Source organism: Humulus lupulus, chromosome 7, assembly GCF_963169125.1.
Source record: "Humulus lupulus chromosome 7, drHumLupu1.1, whole genome shotgun sequence".
Taxonomy (NCBI): Eukaryota; Viridiplantae; Streptophyta; class Magnoliopsida; order Rosales; family Cannabaceae; genus Humulus; species Humulus lupulus.
The window spans coordinates 106,266,177-106,285,641 of NC_084799.1; the positions used below are offsets into that span (position 1 = coordinate 106,266,177).

The 19,465-nt window shown below is 37.7% G+C and overlaps 1 non-coding gene across 1 annotated transcript; it reads right to left on the minus strand.

Moving 5' to 3' along the window:
• Positions 1–18,706: 18,706 nt before the first annotated feature.
• Positions 18,707–18,813, minus strand: LOC133793110 (small nucleolar RNA R71). The gene has a single exon (XR_009874570.1). It is a non-coding gene; the product is annotated as a small nucleolar RNA R71 (small nucleolar RNA).
• Positions 18,814–19,465: the final 652 nt, after the last annotated feature.

Here is a 19,465-nt window from a genome sequence, read left to right on the forward strand (position 1 = left end):
GTCTTATTCCATAGAACTTTATCCTTCCAATCCAAAATCTGAACCGGTCGCTCCTCATAGGACAAATCTGTCTGCAGTTCTAAGTCCTCATACTTCAGTACATGCGTTGCATCCGAAACATACTTCCACAACATAGAAACATGAAATACATCACGAACTCCTGACAACGACGGTGGCAAGGCCAGCCTGTAAGCCACCTGCCCAACCCTTTCTAGGATCTCAAAGGGTCCAACAAACTGAGGGCTCAACTTTCCCTTTACTCTAAACCTCTTCACCCCTCGCAGTGGTGAAACTCGCAAAAACACGTGGTCCCCAACTTGGAACTCCACGTCCCTATGCTTGGGATTAGCGTAGCTTTTCTGTCTACTCTGCGAAGCAAGCATTCTGGCTCGGATATTCTCAATAGCTTCATTTGTCTTCTAAACCATATCTGGCCCCAAATATTTTCTCTCACCCATCTCATCCCAATGAATGGGCGACCTACACTTCCTTCCATATATCATCTCATAAGGGGCCACCCCAATCGTGGGCTGATAACTGTTGTTATACGAAAATTCAATCACCGGAAGATACTTACTCCAAGACCCCTTGAAGTCAATCACACACGCCCTAAGCATATCTTCCAACACCTGAATCGTCCTCTCAAGCTGTCCATCAGTCTGAGGATGAAAGGCTGTGCTAAACTTCAACTGAGTCCCCATGGCTCTTTGCAGAGCTCCCCAAAACTTGGAGGTAAAGATAAGGTCTCGATCAGATACCATAGACTTAGGAACCCCATGGAGACGAACTATCTCCCTCACATACAACTCTGCATACTGTTCTACTATGTAAGTCGACTTCACTGGCAGAAAATGAGCAGAATTGGTGTATCTGTCCACTATTACCCACACCGAGTCACAAAGTCCCACAGTCCTGGGTAGACCTCCCACAAAATCCATTGTAATGTCCTCCCACTTCCACTCGGGAATACCCAAAGGCTGAAGTAACCCTGCTGGTCGCTGATGCTTAGCTTTCACCTGCTGACATGTCAAACATCTAACCACATACTCCACCACATCATTTTTCATCCCGGGACACCAATATAATGTTTGTAGATCATGATACATCTTCGTGGTACCCGGATGAAGTGAGTACGGCATAGTGTGAGACTCATCTAGTGTCTCTCGTCTGATCCCTTCATCTGCCGGAACACAAATCCGTCCCTGATATCGAAGTATACCAACCTCTGAAACAGAATAATACTTAGCTATCCCTGCTAAGACATTCTGTCGAACTTCCTGTAGCTGCGCGTCAACAAATTGACCCTCCTTGATCCACTCTAGCAGGGTCGACTGCAAGGTAATATTGGCTAACCGGCCTACCACCAGCTCTATCTCTGCCCTGGACATCTCATCAGCTAACTCTCTGGAAATCTGAACAACACTAAATAACTGCCCCAAGCCCCTCTGGCTCAATGCATCTGCCACCACATTGGCTTTCCTTGGGTGGTAAAGAATGTCACAATCATAGTCTTTAACCAGCTCTAACCAACGCCTTTGCGTCATGTTCAGATCCTTCTGGGTGAAGAAATACTTCAAACTCTTATGATCAGTGTATATCTCACACTTCTCCCCATACAGGTAATGCCGCCAAACCTTCAGTGCGAATACCACTGCTGCCAACTCCAAATCATGGGTAGGATACCGCTGTTTGTACTCCTTCAGCTGCCGCGATGCATAAGCTATAACCTTCTCATTTTGCATCAACACACAGCCTAAACCCAACCTTGAGGCATCACAGTATACCACAAACTTTCCTTCTTTTGAAGGAAGACTCAGTACAGGTGCGGTAATAAGTCATTGCTTCAATTCCTGGAAACTGTGGTCACACTTCTCTGACCAAACAAACTTCTGATTCTTTCATGTCAATTCTGTCATCGACGAAGTAATCTTCAAGAATCCTTCTACGAACCGCCTGTAATAACCTGTTAACCCAAGGAAACTTCGCACCTCCGAGGCGTTCCTTGGCCTCGGCCAATCCCTTACTGCCTCCACCTTAATCCCCTATGCGCCAACTATATTCCCAAGAAAAGTCACCTCAGGCAACCAAAACTCACACTTTTTAAACTTGGCATATAACCGATGCTCCCTTAACCTCTGTAAGACCTGTCGAAGGTGCCACTTGTGCTCTGCCTCTGAACTAGAGTATACCAAAATGTCGTCGATGAAGACAATGACGAACTGAACCAAGAAGTCCTTGAACACCCTATTCATTAGAGCCATGAAAGCTGCCGGGGCATTGGTCAAACCAAAAGACATGACCAAGAACTCGTAGTGCCCATACCACGTTCGGAAGGCCGTCTTCGGTATGTCCTCGTCCTTGATCCTTAGCTGGTGATAACCAGATCGAAGATCAATCTTTGAGAACACCGTCTTTCCCTGCAACTGATCGAACAAGTCATCAATCCTTGGTAGAGGGTACTTATTCTTAATGGCCAACTTGTTCAATTCTCTGTAGTCTATACACATCCTCAAAGTCCCGTCCTTCTTCTTAACAAACAAAACTGGAGTTCCCCATGGAGAGTAACTCAGCCTGATGAATCCCAAATCCAAAAGTTCTTGTAACTGTATCTTCAATTCCTTCAACTCTGCTAGTGCCATCCTATATGGTGCCCTTGACACTGGCTCTGTCCCCGATGCAAACTCAATAAAAAACTGAATCTCCCTACGCGGCGACAATCCTGGTAGATCCTCAGGAAATACATCCAAGAACTCACACACCAATCTGGTCTCCCCCAGCCCTGCTGGCATAACTCTGGTCGTGTCCACTACGCTGGCCAAAAAGCCTATGCATCCTCCCTGCAACAAGTCTCTGGCTCTCAACGCTGATATCATTGGTACGCGGGGTCCACATACCACACCCACGAAGACAAAAGGATCCTCGCCCTTAGGCTAAAAAGTTACCATCTTCTTCCTGCAGTCAATAGTAGCCCATACCTGACCAATCAGTCCATCCCTAAGATCATGTCAAAATCCCCCATGTCTAACTCAATCAAAACTACCGAAAGCTCCCTACTGTCAATCATCACTGGCAGTGCCCTAATCCACCTCCTAGAAACTACTAGTTCCCCTGTAGGCAATAAAGTCCCAAACCCCGTAGTTCGATACTCACTAGGTCTACACAGTTTATCAATCACTTTACTAGAAACAAAGGAATGTGTAGCACCAGAATCAATCAATACACTAAAAGGAGAGCCAGTGCTAGAAAGCTGACCTGTCACCACCGAGGGACTAGCCTCGGCCTCTGCCTGTGTCAAAGTGAATACTCGAGCTGGAGTCAAGCTATCCACCTTTCCTGCTTCCCCTTTCTTTACTGTTGGGCAGTCCTTCTTGAGATGCCCCACAGTCCCACACACATAACAAGCCTTGGCCCAACATTGGCCCTGATGGCGTCTTCTACACCTTGGGCACTCCGGATAGGTCCGCCACGCCTTGCTGCCCCCCTGACGGCCACCCTAACCACCCCGACCCCTCCTATCAAGACCAACAGCGGTCGAAGTGTCAGGGGTCTTTCTCTTGAAATCACTGGGGCCTCCGCCCTTACCTAACCCAGAATAAGGAGGCACCCCTCTGCGGCCCTCCCGCCTTACTGCACTTTCCCTTCAGATCTTATTCTCCGCTTCCTCAGCGGTAAGAGCCTTCTCCACTGCCTGGGCATAAGTTGTCCCCCCAGGAACTGTCGTAATCCTCACATCTCGGGCTATCATAGCATTAAGCCCTCTGATAACTCTATCCTGCCTAGTTGCATCATTAGGCACAAGATCTAGTGCAAACTTCACGAGTCTGTCAAACTTCAGGGCATATTCTATAACTGTCATACTGCCCTGAACCAACCCTACAAACTCATTTACCTTTGCTGCCCTGATGGCAACATTATAATATTTCTGACTGAACAAATCTTTAAATCCTTCCCAACTCAAAGCAGTGACGTCCCTGGTCTGTGAAGCTACTTCCCACCAGATGCGAGCATCCTCTCTCAACATATATGTGGCATAGGCCACTCTGTCATGTCCCTCTATCCTCATAAAATCCATAATAATAGTAATCATAGTCAACCATTGCTCGACCTTCAATGGATCAGGTCCTCCCTCAAAGATTGGGGGCTGCTGCTTCCTGAACCGCTCAGATAACGGATCCCACCTGTTCCCAACCTCTCCTGGCTGCACAACTGGTACCACTGTAGGTGGTACAATAGGGGTAGCACTCCCTAATGGAGCCTGCTGTCGCAGCAGATGAATTTATTCATCTTGGCTATGTAACTGCACTTGCATATCTGTCATAAGTTGCTTCCAGTTCTCAGGGACTGGTGGAGGGATTTGGCCCTGATCATCACCTCCGGTCCCAGATCTAGTGCTGGCTAGTCACGTAGATTTTCTTGGACGCATAACTATCTAAGTCAATCTGCAATCAACGACTCGGCAATCAGACCATGATGACAGGGTAAAAGCTTCTCCAAAATCCACCAAAGGAACATAGCCAATCACAAACAATCAAAATACAAGCATTTATCCACATGCACTGGCATTGGTAATAAGCATGCCCCAACATCACCACACAACAGCTAAGATATAGGCACCCATCCATATGCAATAGACAACTAATCATTCATACATTCATTCACATACACAACAATGCTAATAAGCAGGCCTCTAAATCATCACACAAAATTCAAGGGCCAGGCCCTATCAGTATCTCATGCTTCAATATTCACAACTCTTTCCACGCATACAAGCATATAAGCACATATACACATTACCAAGCCCTGAATTGAACTTTTCTCTAGCAGCGAATGTACATGTCCAGCCGGTCTTCAGGAACCCTTAAACCTAGGACACTCTGATACAAAGTTGTAATGCCTTGGATAATCAAGACCGCTACACTGTGTACTTTTAAGGTGCAGGACTTGCTAATCAAGTCTTTTAGTTAAAAACGTGTCACTGAAAACATTAATGTGCTAGGGTTAAAATGTTTGGGTATCAAAAGACACATTTCATATAACTAAACATTTTTACAAATGGGATCCCAAAAGAAACAACGTTCAAAAGTTAGTTTACAAAATTGACAGTGTATAGACAACCACTAGCCATTCTAAAGGCAAAACAGATGTTTATGGCTCTCTTGTCCTTGTCTCCCCTCAACTGTGGTGGCTGAGCAGCTATTCATGTACATTCTGCTCCCAGAGCTCTCCAAATCAGGGCTGATCAAGCTTTCCCTTGCCTTTACCTACACCACGAAGCACCCGTGATCCAAGACCCAACAAGAAAGCACAATATCATAACACAAGTACTGATAATAATCATAAACTCTCTAAGCATGTTTAAACATTTAGCAATCCCTAATAAGCATATAACTTATTGACATAAACATGAATTCACAAGCTATCACTTAGCCATTCAACATATCATATTCAACAATCAACCACAACAACCAGATTACACAATAAATAGAGTCGACACCCTTAGGTCGCACCCTCTGTTTACCCCACTGACTCTGGCCCGCTTAAACTGAGCTTAGTGCATAATAAGCTGTCCTCAGCTACAAGTGGCTGAGCCGCGCCCTGTGCGCTAATGTAAACTCCGGCACTTTTAGGCCATTTGTCTACTATTTACATGGCATAATACCATCCTCTAAAAATCATACAAACACAGGGAACCCTTAGTCCCATTATGAATCCACAACCAGGTGCAGTTTTCTTACCTTTAATTTCCAAGTTTACTGATTACGAGCGACGCCTCTCGAGCACGATCCGTTTCCCGAGCCCTAGCTTAATACCTAGTCACAACCAAGATAGGGAAAACCATTAATAATCGACTTAAGATTTCCGGATAAGGTTCTAGCTTCCGAGACATCGAATTCCATCAAACACGGTGGTGGAATTGATCCCGAGCACCCTAGGTTAGGTTCCCGTACTTAAAACCTCCAAAAGACCAAAAATACCCTTAAGGGTCGTGGCCCTTGAAACCCATGCCACGGCCCGCCCCTTGAAACAGAGGCTAGGCCTCCCTGAAGATAGACACACGCTGCGGCCCTTCCCCTATGGCGCCACGACACTTCCTCACCTCAGAGCCTTCCTGGCTCTTCCTTGATCCGTAGGGCCGCGACACTCTAGAACAGAGCTGCGGCCCAGCCCCTCGTGCCCAAAAAATCCACCATTTTTAACATCCCAACCTTGCTCAAAACTACCCCAAACCATCCTAATTCCAAAACCCACTGATCACAAAACTTCTAACATGATTCTAGTAACATAATCCAACAAAAACCTAGCTTAGAAACTCATTAAAATCCCATTTTAATTTCTGAAACCCAGAAGCTCAAGAACATAACAACCAGCCATGAAAACACCAGAATTCAACCATTAGATCATAAATTCAAGCTTACCTTCACTGCAGAACCACTTCTCCAAGCAAATTCTGGGCTAACTCCCAAGCTTTCTGCCTTAATTCAACCTTGAAATTAAGAACCTAAGAACTCTTAGATTTCAACCCAAAAACCCCATAGTCAACTAATCAAAAATGAAATTCAGTGCTTACCTTAGTTTCTAGTTTGATTCCTTAGCTTCCACGAAGTTAATCCTTCAATTCCTCAGCTCAAACCTCTGAATTCCCAGCCAAATCCCTTTAGTTTTCAGTGATTTCCTTGGGAGAGAAGAGGAGAGAAGGAAAGAGAAAGGAAAGGGTCGGTTCCTTGAGTTTCCACTGTTTTTCCTAAGTTTTGTCTATCTATCCACAAGCAATTAAACCAATCCTGAGGCTCGGGGTACCGGAAACGTCCCCGAGGGCAAAATGGTAAAATTCCCCAGTATTCCCGCCTAAACTTCCTAACCTCAAATATATCTCAAATTATTTATTTCCATGACCCGATAACCCAAATAATCATCTAGTACCCAAAACACCCCTTGACTTGCCCCAAATCAAACATTAAGCCCTGTTGTGACTTTCCCGCTAACTAGCTCCCTAGGATCGCCTCAAGTCGCATGCTGCAGATTTACCCACATAATAATATGGTTCTCACAATTATAGCATATAATCACATTTACATTCATATAGCCACACAAGCATGCTTATCATATAATCATGCATTAAATTAATAAATTCATGCATAAGCCGCTTATGCCCTCCCGGCACACTAATCAAGGCCCTTAAGCCATATTAGTGATTTTGGGTCGTTACATCAGACTTCCAAATGCAAATGCGTAATGAACCTTTCTCATTGCATTTTCATCTTCAGGTGTCTGGGGAGACTACTTCTTTGAAAGATGAATTCCATGGCGGGACGGTAAATGCCCTTTCTTGGAATTTGTCATTAAGAAGCGTTCAAGCACTTTATCTATGTAAGCTGCTTGAGATAGAGCTAAGTGTCTATTCTTTCTATCCCTAATGATCTAGATACCTAGAACATAACTTGCTTCACCCAAATCCTTCATCTGGAATTGAATGCTCAGCTAATTCTTCACATCTGACAATTTCTTAACATTGTTTCCAATGAGTAAGATATCATCTACATAAAGAACCAGGAGTACCACTATTTGATTTGCCTTCAGTTGGTAAACACAAGGCTCATCAATATTTTGTTCAAAGGCATAGGTTTTGATTATTTCATCAAACCTAAGATTTCGGGAATGAGAAGCTTACTTAAGTCCATAGATGGACCTATTCAACTTGCAAACTTTTCCTTCTTGTCCAGCTACTTTACATCCTTCTGGTTGATCCATATAAATGACTTCGTCAAGCTTTCCATTATGAAAAGCTGTCTTGACGTCCATTTTCCAAATCTCATAGTCGAGATTGGATGCTATGGATAGGAGGGTGCAAATGGATTTGAGCATGGCTACCGGATTAAAAGTTTCCTCATAGTCCACGCCTACTCTTTGGGTATAACCCGTTGCCACTAATCGAGCTTCATAAATCTTGATATTTTCATGAACACCTCATTTCTTCTTATAAATCCACTTGCACCCAATGGCCCTAAAGCCACTAGGTGCTTCCACAAGATCCCAAACGGAATTCGAATACATGGACTCCATTACTTATTTCATGGCTTCGAGTCATAGTTCCTTTTCAGGGCTAGCCATTGCCTATTTGAAAGACAACAGATCATCATCAATAGTGTCACCAACAACCATATTGTTTTCACCATCCAAACTATAGGGAACTAGGTTCCTAGAAACCCTCCCACTACCACGAGGCTCTGTGACTGTTTGCTCCTAAACAGTGGTACTTTCTTCATTTAAATCGACTTGCGTTAGTTGGACATGAAGAGTGGGAGTTTCATCATCAACTCGCATTGATGAAAATGGAACATTGGTTGGAGTCAATTCTTTAACCATCTCCTCTAAAACTACTTTTTTGCGTGGTTTGAAGTTTTGGACATAGTCATTTTCCAAAAAAATAGCATTTGTAGAAGTAAACACTTTCTTTTCTAAATAAATATAGAAAAGTCCACCCTGAGTACGTTTAAGATAGCCAACAAACATGCAAACTTCAGTTCGCGGTTCTAGCTTTCCTTCCTTTTTCCTCAGGACGTGGCCGGGACACCCCCAGATTCTATAATGGCATAAACTAGGTTCACGACCATTCCAGCATTCTAAAGGTGTTTTGGGGATTGATTTAGATGGCATGACATTGAGAATGTCATTCGCAATTTCAATTGCATGTCCCCAGATCGAAGTTGATAGAGTTGAGTAACTAAGCATGCATCTAACCATTTCCAATAAAGTTCTATTCCAGATTTTCACTACACCATTTTGTTGCGAAGTACCTGGGGTAGTAAGTTGTAATAAAATCCCAAGTTTAGTTAAATGATCTTGGAACTACATATCAAAATATTCTCCACCCCTATCAGATCGCAAGGTCTTTAACATTTTACCTAATTGGTTCTGAGCCATTGCTAGGAATTCCTGAAAATTTGAAAATGTTTATGATTTCCTATGCATTAGGTAAAGGCATGAGTATTTAGAGTAATCGTCAATGAAAGTGACGAAATACTCAAAACCACCCCTGGCTTGTACATTCAAAGGTCCACAAACATCTGAATGCACAAGTCCAAGTGGTTCTTTGGCCCTATCACCCTTTGCAGAGAATGGACGCTTGGTGAGTTTGCCTTCTAGACAAGATTCACAGACAGGTCATTCACCTAAGGTGAGTTCCCTCAAAGGATCGTCCTTTGTAAGTCTTTGAATTTTGTCATAGCCAATGTGACCTAGTCTCAAGTGCCATAAATACGTCATATTATCGTTATCGATCTTTCATCATTTATTGGTCCTAGATTTAGCTACTTTGAATAAATCATTGTTAAGAGCGAGGGGTTCGTTAGGTTGCAGAATATAAAGCCCATTTTCCAAACATGTAATACACAATTGTGATCAATTGTAGGAAATAGATATATTAGAACTTGTGAAAGTCATAACAAATTGTTCTAATTGCAACATGGAAACTGAAATTAAGTTCTTACTAAAATCTGGAATAAAAAATACATCATTTAAAATTAAGTATTTATTTCTGAACTTTAGACGAGCTATTCCTCTAGCTTGGACTGCAACGAACACTCTGTTTTCAACTCTAAGCTTTAAGCCGCCTTTGTCCACTTCCTCCCACGATTCAAGAAGTTGTAAAGAGTGGCAACCATGGTTGGTAGATCTAGAATCAATAATCCAAATAGATTTATCATTCTCTAAAACTAATGTTTCTAAGATAAATGAATTATAATCATTACCTTTGTTTTTCGCTGCTAGAAACTTGGGGCAATCCTATTTCCAATGCCCCTTCTCTTTGCAGTGAAAACACTAACCTTAACCTTTCTTGTTTTTCTTGTTCTTCCCCTTAGGCGTCTATGCAGTTGGTTGTGCCCTCGTCTTTGTAGCCTTTATAGGCTTGGGGTTGTTGTTTTTTCCAACTTTCCTCTTGTTTCCAACTTTCAAAGATGAAGCTTGGTTAGCTTCAGCCTTAGCTGGATCAGCAGCAACAACAATAGTCTTATTTTCTCCTCACTTATTAGGTCCACCCATGATAGACTTGAAAGTCTGATGATCGTTAATGAGCTGCGTCAGACCATAGGTGATTTGATTATGAACGTGCGAACACGGTGCCATCACGAACGTGCGCAGACGGTGCTTGTTCTGGGGATTCCTCAGTCATGACGAACTCGGAGTTGTTACCAATCAACATTGTGTTGATATTCTGCTTCCACTTAAGGAAGTTTTCTCCAGTGATTTTCTTCATCAAAAGTTGAGAAAGGATGGGAGTAGACACAACCATACTAAAATCGACCAATTATCAATAAAATAGAAATCAATTACTTTTCCTCAATAAAACTCATATTCACACAAATTTCAAGAAATAACACAACATATACCAAAAATATGTAAGATATGAGAAAAAAAATACCAAACTAATCATATCTCTATTTCTTAGGTTTTTAACTAATCTATGATATCCTTGTCCTGATTGGCGAGAGTAAAAAATACCGCTACTTAAATAAAGTTGTAAACTTATTTAATAATGGACACCATTATTAACAACCTACTATTCGATCAAAATAAGAAAACAAAATCTCTTATTTTATGAGCTAGACTCACAGTTTCGATATTCAATAGATTTAGTCCTAGTAGTCACCGTAGGGGTGAGTCTAGTAGAATTTGACATATAATTATCTATCTTTTGAAATCTAACCTTGTCAAAATAACTAATGAACACCTTCCGTAGGGGGACGAATCAAGGCGTCTCGAGGCCCCATTAAGCTATTGACCTTATTAAACCAACAATGGAGATCGAATATAATTCTTAAAATAAGCTCATTATAAAATAGTATTTTTATTATTTATGTTTAGAAAATTAATGACTATGGTTCTCCAAAAAATTGAAAAGATTACATTTTTAAAACCAAAGTCCTATAATTTCCTATTAATTCTAAAGTGTCATATTGAAACAAATTCAATTAATTTAGAATTAATTTGTTGCTAATCAATATTTAGGTTTAACTAATATAATGAATCTATACAATTAAGTCCAACTCAGGTAAATGGGTCTTAACAATTGGGCTTGTATGGAGGAGGACTGGGTCCAGTATGTCATTCCCACTACAAAGGCCCCCAAACTTCCAAACGATGTCCAAAAGACAGGAATTTAAACATTCGTTTTATTAATTGATTAGGCCTACTATAGTCATGCAAAACAAATGGGCCTTCACAAGTGGAACCACCCACAAGAAAGGAATTTAAACTTTACATTTTCTAATGGGTCCAAATAAAACCTATCATTTTATGAATATTTTATTTGGCAAAATCCATATATCTAGCAAACATATGGTCCACTATATGCATGTAAGCCCAATTGCAAAAATACCACATATAGTGCAAACAGACATGTTATAATTGGATGAGCCTAATCATGTTACTATATGAACAAGTCTATGATTCATGCAAAAATACCACAATTTATTATCTAGAATATATCAAAAATTCGAATTAATTAAATTTTTACAAAAATAAGTCAATTTAAATGAAATTTATCAACAATTAACAAAAGTTAATTTAAATTTATTTATCAACAATCAACTTGGTTTAGGTTAATTTGAAAAAAAAATTAATTTAATTTAATTGAGATTTATCAATAATTAACCAAAGTTAATTTAAATCTCATTTAAAAAATATATATTTTATTAACTGGTTGAAAAAAAAATGATATTTTTCAAAATTTAACCAATTTTAAATTTTAAAACAATATCTTAATTGTTTTTCAAAAAATATCTTGTGTTGTTACAACAATAAGCTAATATTTTAAACATTTAAAAATAAATAAGATATTAATAGTAATAATAACCCTAAAATAACTCAAAATAGTTAAACAAATTCAAATATCATTGAGAATATCTAACTAACAAACTTCAAATTTCAAATAATTTAAATATTAAAAACTATAGAATAAACATATATTTATATTTTCAAATAAAGATTTAATAAAAATTACAAGTATTTAAAAGAAAATATCTTAAATATCTAATATCTTAATTCTAATATTTTAATATATTAAAATATTTAAAATTAAGTTGTTAGTCTATTTTTAAATTTAAATTTGAATCTTTGTAAAAATATCTAATTATTTTTTAAATATCTTATTTTAAATATTTTTTAAATGATAAAACATATTTGATATTTTTGGCTTTGATTATAAATAATAAATTTTCACATTTTTATTTTTATTTTTTTAAAATTCAGATGAACAGTACCTGAGACAATACTGTTCATCGTGAGCGTTGATGGCTGGGGTGCAAGGGGATGCTCGTGCGTGATGCCTTCTGGCTATCGAGAGGTGCACGCAGGGCTGCGGGGCGATGTGTGCGTGTGTGGTCAGCCAGGAAAAATTTCCGAAAAAAATTTTTGTGCAATTTTTTCAAACCAAAATCATTTTCTAATTAATTTTTAACATGTTTTACACAAAATAAAGCATATATAAAAATTAATGGCATAGAAAACACAAAAAAATAATCTAAAAATTGCTAATAATCACATAGAATTCAATATGCTTCATAAAATCATGAAATCCATCCAATTATTCAAATACATCAAATATTTCAATTTTTAACAAGTTCATGCATGAAAATAAAGATTACCAAAGGCTCTGAGTCCAGTTGTTGGAAAAACTTATACAAGATCTTTATTTATTTTCATGTAGATCTAATATTAAACAAGTTAATATGAGACAACCTAGAACATGTTTCTAAAATTGAATTCAAAGAGAAATAATGATAAGAATACTTATATTATACGCAGCGGAATAATAGAGTCCTTCCTTTAGTTTCTCTAAACCTTGTATCCTTTTTGTTGTAGAGTATTACTAAGAAATTAAACCGATCATCAATTTTCTTCACAGTCTTCCAAAGTATCATTAGAATCACCTAGACTAGAGTGGGAAATTCTCAACACATGAGATAGATACAGAGAGAAGAAGAGAAAAAGAACAATGAGACTTAGAAAATGACTTATGTTTAGAGAGAATCTAAAACCCATCAGAAACTTGTGTTTCAGAAATCTGAACTTAGGTTTTGACTTATATGTTCAACTCTCTGTTATCCCCAAAAATTGGAGATCAATGACGTGGCAATAAAAGTGACCCGGTAGACTGGTGAAGAGTTGGGACTGCTTGAAAGATGTCATAACCAAGCCAAGTGCACCTTGGTCCGAGGAAAGCTAAGGAGAGTGCATCCTAGGAGGCTAAGGAGAATGCATCCTAGGAGAGCTAAGGAGAGTGCATCCTAGGAGAGCTAAGGAGAGTGCATCCTAGGAGGCTAAGGAGAATGCATCCTAGGAGGCTAAGGAGAATGCATCCTAGGAGGCTTAGGAGAATGCATCCTAGGAGAGCTAAGGAGAGTGCATCCTAGGAGGCTCAGGAGAGTGCATCCGAGGAGAACTCAAGAGAGTGGTCCTAGGAGACCCCAAGGATGTGGTCCTGGGAGACCCCAAGAGAGTGTACCTAGGAGACCCCAAGGATGAGGTCCGAGGACGAGAGCCCAAGAGACCTTGGTCCGAGGAGAACTCAAGAGAGTGGACCTAGGAGACCCCAAGGATGAGGAGAGAAGTGCATGTCCTACCACCATGCATGTCCGACCAACAAGTGTATGTCCTACCACCATACACATGTCCGACCAGCACTTGCATGAGTGGTCAGTAGGAGAGGTGAATCAACTAGCTAGAGGAGGACTAAGTCAAGATTTCCATAAACAACTTCAACAAGATATGCGGGAATCTCTCATTCTTCCCACAAATGGGGGGGTTTGTTACATTTTGAATTTTGAATGTTTCTTTGTAATTTAAATGTAATAAATATAATGAAATATCCCGGTTCTAGGGGATACCGTATGTATGACCCTAAGCCTATAAATAGAGGGCTTATGGGATGAGAGGAGGGATTCTTCTGCTTCTTCTTTCTAGAGAGAGAAAATTTGGGTCTGAGTATTCTAGAGAGAGAAAACTTGGGTCTGAGTATTCTAGAGAGAGAAAGTGCTGGCATTTGAAAGAATTCTTGTATCTTTGTAATCTGTACTGGAGAAACTCAGTTGGCTCAGTCCATCTGATCTTGAGTACAGATCTATAAATCACAACTCTAAGTGGATTAGGCTATTACCGACAATTGGGGCTGAACCACTATAAAAATCTTGTGTGTTCTTTATTTTCTTTATTATACCGTCTGTGTTGTTTAAATTTTCTTGAAGGTTTGTCGTGTTTGACGTTCTCACTTCGTTGGCTAAAAACACAGTCAACACTCTCTCTCAACATTCCTTTTATAGGCTCAATTAGGTTATTTATTTAGTTAATTAACAGCCCTAGGTCGAAATTATCATGGGCTTTAGGCTCGTGAAATTTCCCATTTGATTATAAGCCCATTGGACTTAAAATCAAAGCCTGTATTATTTTCTATTGATTTAATTAATTAAATAATTATTCAAATCCTTTATCAAATTGATTATTTATAGTTTGAACTTTGATTTAAACTTATTTATTAATTTAGATACCAATTTATCTTAATTAATAAATTTGCCCCAATTTCTCTTTTCTTCTCTAAATTGTATAACTCTGTGAAACTATCCAAAATTGACCTGGTCAGCTTTGATAATTCTAATTGATAATTAAATCAATTAATTGAGACTATCTAGATGATTTTATCCAAGGTACAGTGAGGACCATGGGCCTATGAAATCAAGCTCCAATAAGTTATCATAAATCTAACAAATAAATTTACTAACTTATTAATTCCTCGTGACTCCGCTAAAGACTTGAAATTGCACTCTTGAATTCACAGAACGCTCTATAAGCAATATAGATACATTATTAATTATCCATTGTTACAACTATAATTGTCACTCAATCCTCTATAGACGGTCTACAATGAGATGGGACTAACATACTGTTTTACCACTCATTGTATTTTATCCTTAAAACATTTAGTTACTTGTAAATGATATTTCAGTAAACTAATATTAATTACTGAAATGAGATCTCTATCATTTAGCACATTGGACCAAACTAAAAGGAAACCATCATTTCACTTCTTCATCAAAAGCTATAGATGTTCATATCTATGATTAACACTCCCACTCAATTATATTACTGAGTTCCCAAGATGTAAGTATGAGCTAGTCCGTAGGGTAAGCTGGTAACGAAAAAGTTAAAGAACTCAAATAATACAATCAGTTAGAATACTAACCTCTCAGAATTGAGATTGAATTGAAAAATGGTCAACAATATGATATGACTAGAATAGATAATAACGGTATGTGATAACTCTACACAATAGAGTTATTTTACCATATTTTATTTGCTAATTGTTGCTTAGTTCTTGAGTTTTTAATTGATTTGTTAAGTTTTTAAGTAATTTCTAATTTATTGGGTATATTTTGATTTTCTATATTTTTGTGTGTTTTTATAGTTATTTTGTTGTAAAATGTTGTAGTTAATTAGTTGAATTATTATTATTTAGTTTGAGGTTAAAAAATGTTGTATTATTGAACTTAAATATTAAATACAAATTAAGTTATAATTAATATTTTCAAAGAATTAACTTGATTTATTTTAGAGTGAAAATATTTTATTAATTTATTTTATGTTTATTTTGTTAGGGAATTTGGTGTATTTTTGTGTTTGAAAAACAATGATAGAAAGCTAAAGAAAGATGGAAAAAAAATGTGTGGTACATCTGAAAACTAAGGCCCAAGTAGCAGCTTCCCTTCAGCCACACGGGCCTAGCTCCTGCCAGCCCAGGCCCAACGCCTCCAGGCCTAACCACCTCTCCAGCAGCTCCCAGGCCCGAACGAAGCCCAGCTCCTGCGCCTGAAGCCCAGCCGAGCCCAACCACCTCTCCAGCAGCTTCTCGGCCCATGCCGCCTACCTCCATATGCCCAATCGAAGCCTCTAACCGCCTGGCACCACACCAGCCAAGCCCCTGCTCCCTGCACCACCGAAGCTTCCCAGGCCTAACACGCCCTAGGCCCAACATGCCTCCTACATGCCACCACAAAGCACCCTTCGGCCTAGCAGCCTGCCTGCTTCCCACCAGCCGCCTGAACCCTGGCCCAGCTACCTATTTGGTCCTCTTGAGCCCAAAAAAAATGTCTACAATGTACTTTTGTCCCCCATGTCCAAAAATGCCACATTTTTACCCAATTTTTCCACATATTTCACCACAAACATCATCATTACACCCTATAATTTACCCTTACTTGCCATATTATTATTAATTTAATTAATCTAATCAATTTAAATTGATTATTTTAATGCTCTCATTTTGGCTATAAATAGGGAATTTCAAGACCATTTTAGGGTGCTTAATTTTTGGTTACCATATTCTTTTCTACCATTTTCTCTCTACCATTCTCTCTTCCATTTTGGGGTTTTTCAAGAGCATTTTCAAGTATGTAGTTTGTTTATTTTGTAATTTCTATTCTAGTTATGTGCTTCTAATCTTTTTCATAAGATTATTAAGATCATGATGAATCAACTTGTAACTAGATAATATTTATGTTGTATGTTGATTTCCCTTGTAATGCAACAAAGTTTATGGATTTTTCTTCTTCATATATGTCTTTCATCTTTAATACCTTATAGTTTGGATTGTTAGATAATATTGAACTTTGTTCTTCATTTTGCAAAACATAATATTCTTTGTGTAAGATGTGCCATTAAATTGTACACATTCAATGCTTAGAACAAAAATATTATGTTTGACCTTATAAATAACGTTATTTGATTTTTTTTTGTTTCATTAGGTTGATTTACATTAAATACTTTGAAATTATACATTTTTTAAAAGTGAAGAAAAATCCTATCTTTTTAGAAATAATTTGTTCTTAAAAGTATAAATCTATTTGGAAAATGATAGTTTGACTTATTTTAACTATCACTAAAACTTGGGAATCAATATACTAATAAGTATTATTAAACTTACATTTTGTAGATTCTAGTATCTTAATAACCTTTCCTTTTAACACTTATTTTCAAATCATTATTGGTTTATTTTTATTCTCTTAAATAGATTTATTTTAAATCTTTTATTTTATGTTCATGATATTAAATCTCATCAATCTTTGGAGCTATGTTAGAATTTATTAATTTTGGTTTAAAATAGATTTCTTTTTTATTTTAGACAACACCTTTGGGTTCGATCTCATGCTTACATGAACACTAAATTTTATATACGATTCGTGCGCTTGTGAGTTATAAATTTTTAAAACATACCCATTTTGGGTCCATTAAGTTTTTGGCGCCGTTGCTGGCGAGTTGCAAGAGAAGAAACGAAATTTATCTCAAGGTTAGTGAATTCTTCTACTAGTTATTTTAATTTTTGCACTTTAAAAAATAACTATATATACAAAAATACAATTTTTTTTATATATTTATATAAAAACTAAAAAAAAAAAGATAAGAAGAAAATTTGTGACGGTTCTACCTCCCATAAAAAAAAACTTACTTATATATTTATATTTATTGTTTTTTTTTGTTGACGACACTTGTGCCTCCTATCAATCTTTCTTTTTAATTTTTATAGTTGATGGCACTTGTGCCTCCTAATTTTGTTGTGATTTTGTTATAGTTTTTATTCCTTGTATTTCTTTGTTAGTTGACGGCACTTGTGCCTCCTAACCTTTGTTGTAATTTTCTTTATTTATCTAGTTGTTATTATTTTATTTTTTTGCAAGTTACTAGTTGATGACAATTTTGCCTCCCAGTCTTTTATCTTATGTTTTAGTTGATGGTACTTGTGCCTCCTAATTTTTACCTTATTTTTGTTATGGTTGATGACATGCTATGCCTCCCTACTCTTGCCTAATTTTTTATAGTCTTATTTAATTTTACCTTATTTTTCTTTGTCTTTTATCATATTTTAATGTAATTGTGAAAAAAAGAGAAACCTAAATCTTGTCCTTTCACCATAAGAAATTCTTGCTTAAAGGAAATTTGACCAAAATTCCCAATCCGCCTCTACTAATTAACCTCGGGGAGTTGTTAGTAGTGTGCGAGTAAGCGGAATTAAATAGGCCTGGGGACAAGTAAACCATAAGAATTATATTGTTGTGAAATCTCTAAAAATCCTAAGTATGCTCTGTGGTTGCGGTTTTAACTGATCTTCCACATCATAAAATTGCTGGTTTGAGATTATCTTTATTGCCTTATCTGTGAAAATTGTATGCATCATTGGGAACATAACTCTAAAAATCGATTAGTAAAAAGACGTTTATCTTTGTTTGAAATTGAAAGTGTTAGTAAAAATTTGAGCATCATGGAATCAATTACTAATCCTGTTGATGAAAATGTTGTGCCTGAAAAAACTTTGCTTGAATATTTTGCACCTATTTCATCTAATGCTCCTTCATGTATTGTTCTTCCAACAACTTCTGCTACCCATTTTGAGCTTAAACCATCAATCATTCAATTGTTTCCATCTTTTTATGGGTTGGATAGAGATGATCCTTACATGCATGCCAAAGATTTCTTAGAAATTTGCTCAACATTTAAATTTAAAAAAATTTCTGATGAGTCGGTCAAACTAAAACTATTCCCCTTTTCATTAAAAGACAAATCAAAAGCTTGGTTAAATTCCCTTCCCACGGGGTCTATAACTACATGGGATCAACTTTATAATAAATTCTTGCTGAAATTTTTTTCGATGTCTAAAACTGATAGTCTAAGGAGAGAAATCTCCGAGTTTTTTCAAAAAGATAATGAAGAGTTTTATGAATGTTGGGAAAGACTTAAAGATTTATTAGTAAAATGTACTCATCATGGTTTTGAAAAATGGAGACTTGTAAATTATTTTTATGATGGTTTGACTCCCTCTAATCATCAAATGATTTAATATATGCATACCGAATTTTTTTTAAAATTTCAAGGAAAAGAGGCTTGGGGTGCCCTTGAAAATTTATCTGTCAATTCAAAACAATGGAATTATTTTGATCCTAGGTCTAGGTCAACTAATTCACCCAAAAGAGGAGGAAAGTATGAAGTAAAAGATGAATTAGACTTAAGAACATCCTTAGACAAATTAGCGAGAAAAGTAGAAGCTTTAGCCATAAGACAAACTATAAATTCTCCAATACAGCTAAGAAAAGATGTTTGTTCTATATGTTCTAGTCCTTGCCATAACGCCCAATCATGTATTTCCTACCAAGAAGCCTTTTCTGAGGAGGCCAATGCTCTTCATGCTTATGGGAAACCAAATGATAGCCCGTTTTCATCCACCTACAATCCGAATTGGAGAAACCATCCAAACTTTTCATGGAGACAAAACCAACCTCAAATGAATCAAGGGCACCAATACAACACGGAAAACCAAACTCATACCCCACAAAATCAACTATATCCTCAACAAAGGAAACCTTCCTTAGAAGATACTTTACAACAATTTATGCAATCCACTCAACAAATCCTACAAAATCAGTCT